Genomic DNA, 12,973 nt, shown 5'->3' on the forward strand with positions numbered 1-12,973 from the left:
GCCTGTTTTGGATTCTGTGTCTCCCTCTCTCTCTGACCCTCCCCCGTTCATGCTCTCTCTGTCTCAAAAATAAATAAATGTTAAAAAAAAAAAAAAAAAAGAAAAGAAAAGCTCTTAAAGAGTAAGCTCAAATGTGGAACATGGCATTTCTGCTCAAATCCCACTCTCCAAAGCAAGTCATAATGACGAAGCTTAATATCAACGAGGCAGGGACACCCCACTTCAGCTCAGGTCACGATCTCACGGTTCATGGGTTCGAGCCCCACGTTGGGCTCCTTGCTGAGAGCTCCAAGCCTGCTTCAGATTCTCCGTCTCCCTGTCTCTCTCTGTCCCTCCCCGCCCTCTCTTTCCCTCGAAAATAAATAAATAAACATTTAAAAAAATACAGCAAGGCAGATACTGCTCCTATATGGAGGCCCGCCAGGAACTGGCTCCGTAGAAAAAGATCCAGAGGACGGGGGCAACAAATACGTTTGAACAATAAATTAATCTACGACGATAATGAAGGCTATGAAGAAAAATGGAAAATGTTTAACATAATAAGCAAAATTTACAAAAACGTTTTACATACAGTAGTGGGGTATGGTCTGCTAGCTGTCCATCACAATCCATTCTAACCTGTTTCCTGGGCATATGCAGTTGGATGTAATCATGTGATTAAGTTCTTTTTTTTTTTTAATTTTTTAATGTGTCTTTCTTTCTTTCTTTCTTGGAGAGAGGGAGAGAGAGTGTGAGCAGGGGAGGGGCAGAGAGAAGAAGACACAGAATCTGAAGCAGGCCCCAGGCTCCGAGCTGTCAGCACAGAGCCCGACGCGGGGCTCGAACTCAGGAACCGTGAGATCCTCACCTGAGCCGAAGTTGGACGCTCAACCGGGTGAGCCACCCAGGGGCCCCCAGATGACTAAATTCTAATCAACGACACTATCTGCCTGGAAGCGCCATCGGAGTACATAGGTTATGAGTTCTGTCCCCTAGGACTACCCTTCCTGCCTTTAGACACCAATCACAGGTCCACGTTGTCATCTGCGCTTCTGACCAACCAGCTATAGGTCAGAGGTTCCTATGACTCCCGTCTCCAGTTCAATTAATTTGCTAGAGTCACTCACAGAATTTAGGAAAACAGTTTACTTACTGGATTACAAGGTTGTTATAAAAGGCTATAACTCAGGAACAGCCAGACGGCAGAGCTGTGTAGGGTCCTCTGTGTCCAGCGTCCCGCACAGGCTCCCACCCAACCTGGGTGTTCAGTACATTTCTGCTGAAAAAGGAAAGAGCTCACTCGTCACCTGGTTATTGTCACCCCCATTTTAGAGCTGAGGAGCCCCGGGGGGGGGGTGGGGCCGCTCCCCCCTCAACACCACAGTCCGCCATCCTTGAAGACAAGTTGGAGCTTCTCCTGGAATATCCCCCTGGGTGTGGGGAGGGGCTGGCCGCACCCCCTCGGCACCCCAAACCTGGGTGTGGGGAAGAGGCATGGGTGGAGCTTCTATGCCCTCTCTGGAAGGCAACTCATGGGGCACCTCCACAGATTCACCAACCTGGAGGTTCTCTAAGCCTGTCTTTTGGGGTTTGGGGGAGGGTTCATTAAATAGACATGATTGATGACATTATTGGTCACCGGGGGCACCTGGGTGGCTCAGTTGGTTAAGCATCTGTCTTCGGCTCAGGGCATGATCTCACAGGTTGTGAGTTCAAGCCCCACTTTGGGTGTAGCACAAGCCCCGCTTCAGGGGAGCCCCAGTTCTTTCTCTCTCCCTCTCTCTCCCTTTGCCCCTCTCTCACTTGCGTTCATTCTCTCTCTCTAAAAAAACAAAAACAAAAAAAAAAACCCCAACTTTGGCCATTGATGATTAATTCAACCTCCAGCCCCTCTCTCCTCCCCAGAGTTTTGGGGGTGGGGTTGAAAGTACCCTTTAATCACAAGGTCGGTTCCTTTGGCAACGAGCTCCTATCCTTAGGGGTTTTCCAAAAGTTACCTTTATACACAGACTCAGGTGTGGTTGAAAGGAGCTTGTTATGAATAACAAAAGGCACTTTTATAGCTCTTATCACTTAGGAATTCCAAGGGTTTTAGATCTTTATGCCAGGAATGGGGACCAAGACCAAATATGCATCTCTTATTATAAATCAAAATATAAGGAGGATCTAGTCACATGCACCCTGATTTATCATCTCCTAGCTGTTACCCCCCACATCTCTAGACTCATGACAATGGGTCAGAAAATTATAGAATCAGAAGTTTAAAAAGAATTCCTGTGATGTCACTACTCTCTGATTGGGAGGATGAGATTTGAGAATAAACAGGATACCAAAAAGAGAAGTTTTAGAGACTATACATAATTTTTCCCTGGTAAAATTGAAATAATAATAAGCTTTTAATTTTGAGTATTTATTATTTCACTTATGATAACTGAACATATATTTAATCATTACATTTCCTAAAGTTTATTTATTTTGCGAAAGTGTAAGTGGGGGAGAAGCAGAGAGAGAGGGAGAGAGGATCCCAAGCAGGCTCCGCGCTATCAGCACAGAGACCAACTGCGGGGCTCGAACCCAGGAACCGTGAGATCATGACCTGAGCCAACATCCAGAGTCGGGCGCTTAACCAACTGAGCCACCCAGGTGCCCTGTTTATTCATTTTCATGATGAGTTTACACAAGACCTCCTTGGGAACACTCTCCCCAGACAATCGTCTCTTTCCCACAACTTTGCCCACTCCCCACTACGCCAAACACTTCCTTTTAACCATAGTTTCTAGAACATCAAATGTATAAATTATAGCTTCATTTGTTTCATTCTATTATGCTCATTTGTTTCTGTGACATTTTTCTCCAATAGACCTTGAAGCCAAGGACTTTGCCTTATCCATCTCTGTAGCCTCAGAACCTGGCTTGATAAATCTTTGTGGAACAATGAATAAATTCTTAAGATGTGAGCAAATGACACTTGCTGTTTCTGGTGTTCCTGGCAGAGAGCTTACTGCATTTGGGAAGGAAAGGATCCAAGTCCCATATTGACTGGTCCAGTTACCGATTACCTTAGGCAATTCTCTTAACCTCAATTTTCATTTTCAATTTTCTTTGTACTTCCCCATCTGTGCTACCAAGGGCAGTCTGGCCCAAAATGTGCTACTCTGGCATATTGATTATTTTGAATTAAAGTCAGGGTGCCTGGTTGGCTCAGTTGGTAGAGCATGTGACTCTTGATCTCAGGGTCCTGAGTTTGAGGACCACGTTGGGTACACAGATTACTTTGAAATATTTGGAAAAAAAAATTATGAATTGAAGTTACTTAAGAAGCAACCAGTGCATGGGAATGCAAGCTGGTGCACCCACTCTGGAAAACAGTATGGAGGTTCCTCAAAAAACTAAAAATAGAACTACCCTACGACCCAGCAATTACACTACTAGGCATTTATCCATGGGATACACGTGTGCTGTTTTGAAGGGACACGTGCACCCCCATGTTTATAGCAGCACTAGCAACAATAGCCAAAGTATGGAAAGAGCCCAAATGTCCATCGATGGATGAATGTGGTATATATATATATATATATATATATATATATATATATATATATACAATGGAGTATTACTCGGCAATCAAAAAGAATGAAATCTTGCCATTTGCAACCACGTGGATGGAACTGGAGGGGATTATGCTAAGTGAAATGAGTCAGTCAGAGAAAGACAACAATCCTATGACTTCACTCATATGAGGACTTTAAGAGACAAAACAGATGAACACAAGGGAAGGGAAACACAAATAATATAAAAAGAGGGAGGGGGACACAACAGAAGAGACTCATAAATATGGAGAACAAACAGAGGGTTCCTGAAAGGGGTGTGGGAGGGGGGATGGGCTAAATGGGTCAGGGGCACTAAGGAATCTACTCCTGAAATCATTGTTGCACTATATGCTAACTAATTTGGATGTAAATTTTAAAAAATTAAAAATAAAATTAAGGGGCGCCTGCGTGGCTCAGTCAGTTAAGCGTCCGACTTCAACTCAGGTCACGATCTCGCGGTCCATGAGTTCGAGCCCTGCGTCGGGCTCTGGGCTGATGGCTCAGAGCCTGGAGCCTGCTTCCGATTTTGTGTCTGCCTCTCTCTCTGCCCCTCCCCCGTTCATGCTCTGTCTCTCTCTGTCTCAAAAATAAATAAACGTTAAAAAAAAATAAAAATTAAAATTAAAATTAAAAATTAAAAATTAAATTAAAAATAAATAAATAAATAAATAAATAAATAAATAAATAAATAAAAAGAAACAACCAGTGCAGGAAGAACACCCTGACCTTTGCTGCCAGAAAGCAGAAAATAAATTTCCCATGAGAAAGGAACCCTCCCTGTACCAGGAGGTAAAGAGACAACCTTATCACCAGAGATAGGGAATTCACAGCCAAGAAGGCTGTCTAAAGGAACTCTGTTACTTTTTCAAAAAAAAAAAAAAAAAAAAAATTTTTTTTTAATGTTTATTTATTTTTGAGACAGAAAGAGACAGAGCATGAGCAGGGGAGGAGCAGAGAGAGAGGGAGACACAGAATCCAAAGCAGGCTCCAGGCTCTGAGCTGTCATCACAGAGACTGATGTGGGGTTCGAACTCACAGACCAGGAGATCATGACCTGAGCCAAAGTCAGATGCTCAACCGACTGAGCCACCCGGGCATCCCAGGAACTGTGTTACTTTTACTCATATTCTACCCCAGCCCAAAATCTGTTTAGAATTCCTTATGAATTGAACCTCACAAACCTAAGTTTTCTTTGTCCTGTCAATTTCTCACAAAGTTATTGTTTTCTTGTTTAAAAAGCATAAAACTGGGGCCACCTGGCTGGCTCAGTCTGAAGAGCATGTGACTCTTGATCTCAGGGTCCTGTGTTTGAGCCCCACGTGAGGTGCAAGATTACTTAAATAAATAAAACTTTTTGAAAAAATGTATTAAAAACTGCCTGCCTTATTCCTTCTTTTTAGGTCTCAATTTTATTATTCGTCCTCGATGTACACATCATTAAACATTTTTTTTTTCTCCCGTTAATCCGTCTCGTGTATTCTTAGGCCAGCTAGAAGAATCTTGAAGGTTAGAATAAAATGATTCCTCCCCTCCACATGTTTACTATGAAAAGGCAATTCTGTGCTTCAGAAAGACCTCAAGACCATCTGGGGAAAACAGTGACTAAAACAGAAGCCATTTTTTAGATGTATTGAGGGGTTGGCTCTAGTCTTCCCAAGAGCAAGGAAGATTCTCAGGTACAATATTTTATAAAGTATATTAATCCAGAAATCATCAACTTTTTTGGTGAGGAGGGGTTTAAATCTTGCCTCTGCCCAAAGTCACTGTGTCGCTTGAGTTCTCCAGGTTTGCTTCCTTTTGTAGAGTTACTTGTAATTTAACAGATGCTCATGGAGCACTTAGTCTTGAGCACTTATATGTCGAGACCCAAAAATACTCGGAAAAGATAGAATTCATTTTATTAACACAGAATATAAGTATTTGCAGTCAACTGGCCTTCCCCATCTCAACGATGGTCTTGCGTGTTCCACCCATTCATTTCTTATGCTCATTCTTTCGTGGTCTATCGGTTTAGAATCTTTTGCTTGCAAGCAACGGAAAGTTGATCTTCAGCGGGCTTACGCAGAAAGGAAAACGTATTGATCCGTCTAACTGAATGGTCTAGGGGATAGGGCTGGTTTTAAGTACTGTGTGATACAAGAGTTCAAATTATATCCCCCAGACCTACTTCCTTTCTGTCTCTCTCTTCACCTCTCAAGTCACTTCTTTTGGGTTGTTACCCTTCCGTAGTTCCGGACAGGAGTTCCGTCCGTAGTCATGAGATGGGTGTTGTAGCTCCCCACCTTCCAGCCTCTAGAAGAAGTAGGAAAGTCTTCCCCAGATGCCTCAGCAAAAGCCTCACAGCGGCATCAGGGTTGCTCTGCCTAAGTCATGTGCCACCCCCGAAAGGTGGTGGCCAAAGGATTATGAGGCTCTGATTGGTCAGAAGTGAATCATATGATGACCCTTCGAGCTGGAGGTGGAGGAACTTCATTAGAGGCACACGCACTAATAAAAGGGAGTAGTCTCTTCCATCCCTCACCACGGGAAATCTGGGACAATTATTAGAAGGGTTTGCAAGTGCTTGACAATAAAACCAACTCAGTCAAATACACATGGGTTTACTGTACCGACGGCGTAGATTGGCTTCTCTCGAGAGACGTCTTGAGATGAATACCTGAGGGCGGGAGGTTTAGTGAGAAACTCTCTTAGAAAATACACCAGTGAGGAAGGCAAAACAAAAGGGGACAGGGGGAGACACAGATCCGCGACGACGATGCAACCCAGACCTCAGCCTACCTCACGTGGAGCTCTGAAGCTGGAATGGTCTTTCAGAGTTGTCCCAAATGAATGAAAGGTTGCCAGGCCTTTGCATTTCTACATCAGCCAGTCATTGGCCCGTGGGCCACCCACCGGGAAAGTGCGTAACTTTTGCACCGCAGATCCCTGAAGCAAAGGCAATTCCCGGTGAGCTACACGGATGTCACTTGTCACGGATGTCACAGCCCCAGAGACTTGGGGATAGGCGCATGGCTCTGAAGAGGGGATCTCAGTGGAGCACTACAGTGTCCACTATAAACGCTGTCTACCATTGCTATGATCTTAGGTCACTCTATATGCACTTTTCCTAATTTACCTCCTCACTCATTCTCTTCTGCCTGCGTGGCCAAAAATGGTATTTAACGCTCCTGTCTTCTCCTACCACTGTTATCTGTCACCCACTGTAACTGTGCAAATCTACCTTGCTGGCTCGTTAGAGAAGAGATTTAAAAAAAAAAATTTTTTTTTTTTTAATGTTTATTTATTTTTGAGACAGAGAGAGACAGAGCATGAATGGGGGAGGGTCAGAGAGAGAGGGAAACACAGAATCCGAAGCAGGCTCCAGGCTCCGAGCCATCAGCACAGAGCCCGACGCGGGGCTCAAACTCATGGACCGTGAGATCATGACCTGAGCCGAAGTCGGACGCTTAACCGACTGAGCCACCCAGGCGCCCCAGAGAAGAGATTTTTATTTATTTACTTACTTATTTGATTTTATTTCATTTTTTACTTTTTTTTCTTAATGTTTATTTTTGAGAGAGAGAGAGAGAACGAGTAGGGGAGGGACAGAGAGAGAGAGAGAGAGAGGAGGCTCAGAATCTTAAGCAGGTTCCAGGCTCTGAGCTGTCAGCACAGGGCCTGACCTGGGGCTTGAACTCACAAACCGTGAGATCGTGAGTTGAACCAAAGTCAGATGCTCCACCGAATGAGCCACCCAGGCGCCCCTTATTACTTATTTTAAGCTACTTTTTTTTTCTTTTTTTAAGTCATCTCTATGGCCAACACAGAGCTGGAACTCACAACCCCAGAGATCAAGAGCTGCATGCTCTACTGACTGAGCCAGCCAGGCACCCCCACAGAGATTTTTCAAAGAAATCTGTGATTCCCTCAACTTGAGAGTGAAGCAAGGTGGGCAACTGTCAGCCTGTGCATTAGGATTCTCTCAGAGCATTGTGGAGATTATCCAGCATTAAGGAAAGATAGATCGAGAGTCACAGTGAATTTATTTAGAAGTAAATACCGAGTGTATTTTCTATTTGAAATGGACTCTTTTGGAAAAGGAATTAGAGCTTACTTTGTACTGGTCAAAAGAACTATACCCTTAAATGTTTTTATTCCTAGTGTCATTATTTTTTTGAGGGGAGGCAGACAGAGAGGGAATCTTTTTTTCCTCACTTTATTGTTTTTAAATGTCCTTTTAAATGTTTCTTCATTTATTTTTGAGAGAGAGAGCGAGGTTGAGCGTGAGTGCAGGCGAGGGACAGAGAGAGAGAGGGAGAGAATCCCTAACGGGTTTTGCGCTGTCAGCACAGAGTCCGACGTGGGGCTCCAAACCACCAACTATGAGATCGTGACCTGGGCTGAAATGAAGGGTCAGACGCCTAACCAACCGAGCCATCCAGGTCCCTATTCCTAGTATTAATTAACCTTTGACTTTAAACAAGAAAAAGACGTTGAGCCTATTTGAATTAAGCTACATTAAGAGAAGTAGGTTTCCACTCCTGGGATGACAGCCTTGGTAGAGATGAGCCAGCAGGGAGTTGGCCATCGGATGGGGGCATAGGTGGTTAGGAATGGGGACTAGCAAGCAAAGGGATGGATGTGAAAGGGTTGATCCTGGTCAACAGCTGGCATTGCAGAGATCGGTGTATTCTGTCCATGCAGTTCAGGAGATGGCCCGAGACCAATCCTATTTGTCTGGCCTGTTCTAAAAAGAGTTCTAGTGAGTATAGATGAGTCATGTTCCAGAAAGAGCACTAACCCATTATCCATCACCAGATCATAACTCCCAAGTCAGAGAATGCTGAAACATGAGACAATGAGCATGTCCTGCCCTGGAACCAGGGGTGAAAAGGTGCTGGGGCTGGGCAACTGGTAACTTTTCCTTCTTGCTCCTTTGCACTTAATTCCTAATTTCATTTTTCCTCTTCAAATGTCTTGGTATAAGAGGCTGAATTCTATTGTTCCTTGCGGTTCTGACAGGAGCAGTTAGAATCGGTTGCCTTTACTTCTTCCAGCAAGGTCAGGAGGCGCTTGGGCACACTCATTATTTATGGTACTGGCCAGTACAGGACAAGTGCTAGGTGAAGTTTAGGCGGGAAGCAAAATAGGAGGTAGAACACAGGGAGCCATTTAGGTTATGAGCAACCTCTTTCCCATTGAGAATCACCAAATCGCGAGGCAAAAACCAATCAGGGGGTCCACCCAGGAGTGAAAATTAACATAATCTCGATAGAATATTTTCGTACAAAGAGCACACTTGTCTGAAAGTGATTCTGACAAATTATGATGCTGGTTTGCAGGCAAAAAGGTAACTGGAACCAGAGATCTGCCCTTCTCCCAGAGAGATAGGCTGCACTCAAGCTTAGCTTCCCAAAGGACCTCTTCCTCTCACAGGAGGACTGTGACATCCCATTGACCTTAAGGTCCCGGAGAATTCCTATAAACAGCAGGTACCCCAAATCCAGATTGCCTGGCACCAAGCTGTCCAAACAGTCCATCACCAACAAGGTTCGTCATAGGCTTGCTCTGTGAGAAGGGATCTTGCCGATGGAACCCAGGCTCACCTTTCAGGTCCAACAAGGACTCCCTCTCACTAAGGCTCATTTAGCTGCTACCGGCCCAACCCCCCACCTGCAGAAACCACCACTGAGGCACAGCATGGCACCATCCTCAAGGGGACCAGACGGCCACTTGGGCAAATAATTACTTTGGATCGATTCCACGTGGGGTGTGTGTGACTACGGGGCAGGAATTCATTCTCTTCAGGACTGATTCACACTCCAGTTATGAGTTTGCCTTTCCCATCCGCAGTTCCCCCAGCAGTGCTACCGTTGAAGCGTCTATGAAATGGTCATCCATTGACATGGTATCCCATGCAGTGTTGCTTAAAACCGACGGACCGCGTTACCGCAAAGGAGCTGCGCCCGACCGTGAGAATCGGTGGTCTCATCATATACTTCACCACTCAGAGGCAGACGGTTTGACGAAATGGCCCATCACAGGCCCAACTCCCTTTTTAGCTCTTAGTACATGTGCTGCCAGAGCGAGCACAAGCAACCTTTTAGCTTCTAGACTGTACCCTGTGGAGTCGGGCAACTTGGTGAGAGGCTCTTGTCACCGTGAGTTACCCTGGGTGAGACCAGACGAAGAGCAGCCCAGCTGCGGCCAGTCTAAATTGCTGACTGCTGGGGCGCCTGCCTGGCTCAGACGGTGGGATGTGCGACTCTTGATCTTGGAGTTGTAAGTTCAAGGGTCCAGAGTGCTCACCATTACACTATGGAAGTTCAAGCCCTACGTTGGGTGCAGAGATTACCAAAAAAAAAAAAAAAAAAAGAACCAATCCTTGAATTGCTGACCTACTGCATAATGTGCAAATCAAATGGTTATTAGTTTAGACTATTATGTTTTTTGGAAAGGTGTGTTATGTGGCGATAGATTATTAACACAAACGAGGCCAAAAATATCTGCAACGGTACATAGAGGTATCTGACACAGCTGAAGAAAATACCTGCTAAGCTCTGTCCTACGGTAATGAGAGCTCTAGGTTCCTCCCTAGAGGCTCACCAAGAGGCAGCAAACCCGGGTCTAGAACTATAACCCAAACGCTTCCTCCAGCTGACATAAGAGAAGTCTCGAAGGAAGATTTTCGGTAGTTCTCACCTCTCAGGAATTACTGTAGATTTTCTCTTCCCCTGGAGAAGGCAAAGCCAAAGGGAGGGGGGCCTCTCGGAAGAGCTGAGTCAGGAGGGTCTTAAACATGTGTCACGCTGCGGCTGCTTGATTGAACTGTAGCTATTTGAGAAATTTAGGGGAGAGGCGGAGACTTTCAGCGAGAGCTGGCCACATGTCCTTGGAGTTCAGACACCAGAGTCACCACAGACACTGCTGCCTGCCTTGCGCCAGAAGGGTTCTAAAGACAGGAAGCTTGCGGGTGCAGCAGTGACAGGGCGGCCTGGCTGTTACTTAGCGTGGCGTGGCAAGGATATGCACGTTTCCTTTGGATCACGTGATGGTCCCAGAATGCAAAAAAGCTTGAGCCTCCTGCTTCTGCCCTGCCAAAGGCCCTGCTGAGGGGTGAGGGGATCCTGGCAGTAAGACGTCGTGGGTATCCCATAAAGGGAGTTTATATCAAAGAACTAGGCCGTGAGGAGGGTGCTGAAGAATCACACTCACCTCCTAAGAGAGCCAGCATTTGGGTGCCGGCCACACCGAAGACACGGACAACCAAGAGACGACTTTTAGCAACATCAAAAAGTAGGAGACCAGGGATTGAGGAGAGAGAGGCCTGACAGAGGGAAGAACGCCATATGGGCCCTAGGATGTACTATCAAATCTTCCCAGTGGGAGCCTAAGAAGAACCAAAAGCAATCAAGAGATAGAGTCAATTTGGCCATCTGCTGTGTCCGGAGAGGACAAAAGCATCTTGTGACTGTAACCTGCAAAGCAGGAAATTGGCTGTCTCCGTTCCCGCCATCTTCATGCTTGGAGGAGAAGAAACTCCTAGTTAGAAAACTGGGGAAGGAGAAGTAGAAGCCCAAGGAACAGAAAGAGGATTATACTCGCTTCTTTGACTTTAAGCCCCTCCCTGGGGGCAGAACCCAACTGGGAGAGAGGACAAGACATAACTTTAGATCAAGTTCTGAGATTTGACTATTTTATGGGGCCGCTGGTTCCCCACTGTCCCCCCCCCCCTCCCGCCAGCAACCCACCAACCTTTTTTCTAGAGGCATGGCATTTGTAGCTTAGGTATAAGACTGCTTAAAATAAGAACACATTTCTCGGTCTCCCTTGCGGGTAAATACATTACTGTGAATAAGTTCGGGCTGACAGGCTGTGACCATAAATGATGTTACCAACTTCTGGGTTGTACCCTTCAAGGAAATGGGTAGATCTTCCCCTTCCTGATGACTGGAATGTGATGTGGTGCTGAGCCACTGTGGACCAAACATGCTAGGTCAGCACTATAGGGACGGTGGAGCAAGAAGACAAAAAAAAAAAAAAAAAAGAAGAAGAAAAGAAACTTCCGCTCACTCTGCGGAACAGAGCTGCTGTTAGTACTCTGCTTTTGCCATGTAATAAGCAAAAGTCTCAGGGGCATACCACACTGCACATTTATTTCTCACTCATTGCTTTGTGAGCGGGCTCCCAGGGGCAGCTTTGTTTGGTACGAAACCCTGAACTCAAAGCAAGTTTTCTATCCGTGTTTGAACACCAGGGTGCCCACTACGTGGGGAGGGGGACAGGAGCGAACGGCTCCCTTTTGGGCCACATCCAGCTTCTAAAATGACTCTCAACACCAGAGTCGCTCTGCTGCTGGCTGTGGGTCAAGTCCAGCTCCACTCTAGTGTCTTTCTCAGACCCAGGTCAGAGGGAGATTGGGACTCTTAGGACACCGGCAGTTTCTTCCCATAGCAGCGGTTGGATCCAGTTTGCAGTTTTCCCCACAAGGGCAGACACAGCATCTTGAGCCCCCATCAGAGACACCAGCACCGGGAGGTGCGCTTCCCTCCTCAGTGGTCTGAATTTCAGCTCCACGCAGCCCCTTCTCTAAACATTTAAATTGTAATAATCCCAACGTCTCCCCTTGGTTGGTCCCCCTGGCTCTCAGCAGAGTGGCTGTTAGGCCACTGTGGCACAGTGGCTATCTCCGTCGTGTATTAAGCTCTCCTCTTGCATTTTCAGTTACCTAATTATCACTTTTTTATATTAAATTCTGTTAAAATAATCGGGTGGCTTGTTCCCTGACATTACCCTGATTCAATGGACTAAATCCCACGCCTATAAGACTGCCCTCAAAGAATTTTCTCTTTTGATGCATGTCATGATACCCTGCTCCCAGGACCTGTCACTCCTCTCGGTACCTATTTTTGTTACAGAATTCACTGTGCTGAACTGTCATCATTGTTTTTTTCTCATCCATCGCTATCCCAGGCCAATAGCTCCCTGAGGTCAGAGCACGTCTCCGTGTCTCCAGTCCCTGTCACGCAGGAAACTCTGAACATACGTTTGAATCAACGAATAAATGAATGAGAGAGAAAAAATAACACAGGAGCAGAAGCAGTTAAGTGTATGCCATTTGGAAGGCTCACGTAGCGCCAAAATGAAAGAGAAAGTTATTTGGTAATGTGAGAAACTGGAGGGCTGTGGCTTCCAGCAGCGAACGCTGCTCTGAGCACACAGCGAGCTCTCAATAAAACAAGAAAAAGAAAAAAGAAAGAAAAAAAAAAACCACCACAACGGGAATCGGACAACAGGATGAAAGGGCAGCTGAGACTTTCCAAAGAATACTTGGTGACTGGGAGAGAAGGGAGAAGGAAAGGGTTGGGACTCCTGGGGACGCCAAATTGGCCGTTCAGGCTCCGGAGGGAGGACCCGGTCTTAAG

The sequence above is a fragment of the Panthera pardus genome, unplaced genomic scaffold (genome assembly GCF_024362965.1).
Source record: "Panthera pardus isolate Hobbes unplaced genomic scaffold, ASM2436296v1 HiC_scaffold_27, whole genome shotgun sequence".
Classification (NCBI taxonomy): domain Eukaryota; kingdom Metazoa; phylum Chordata; class Mammalia; order Carnivora; family Felidae; genus Panthera; species Panthera pardus.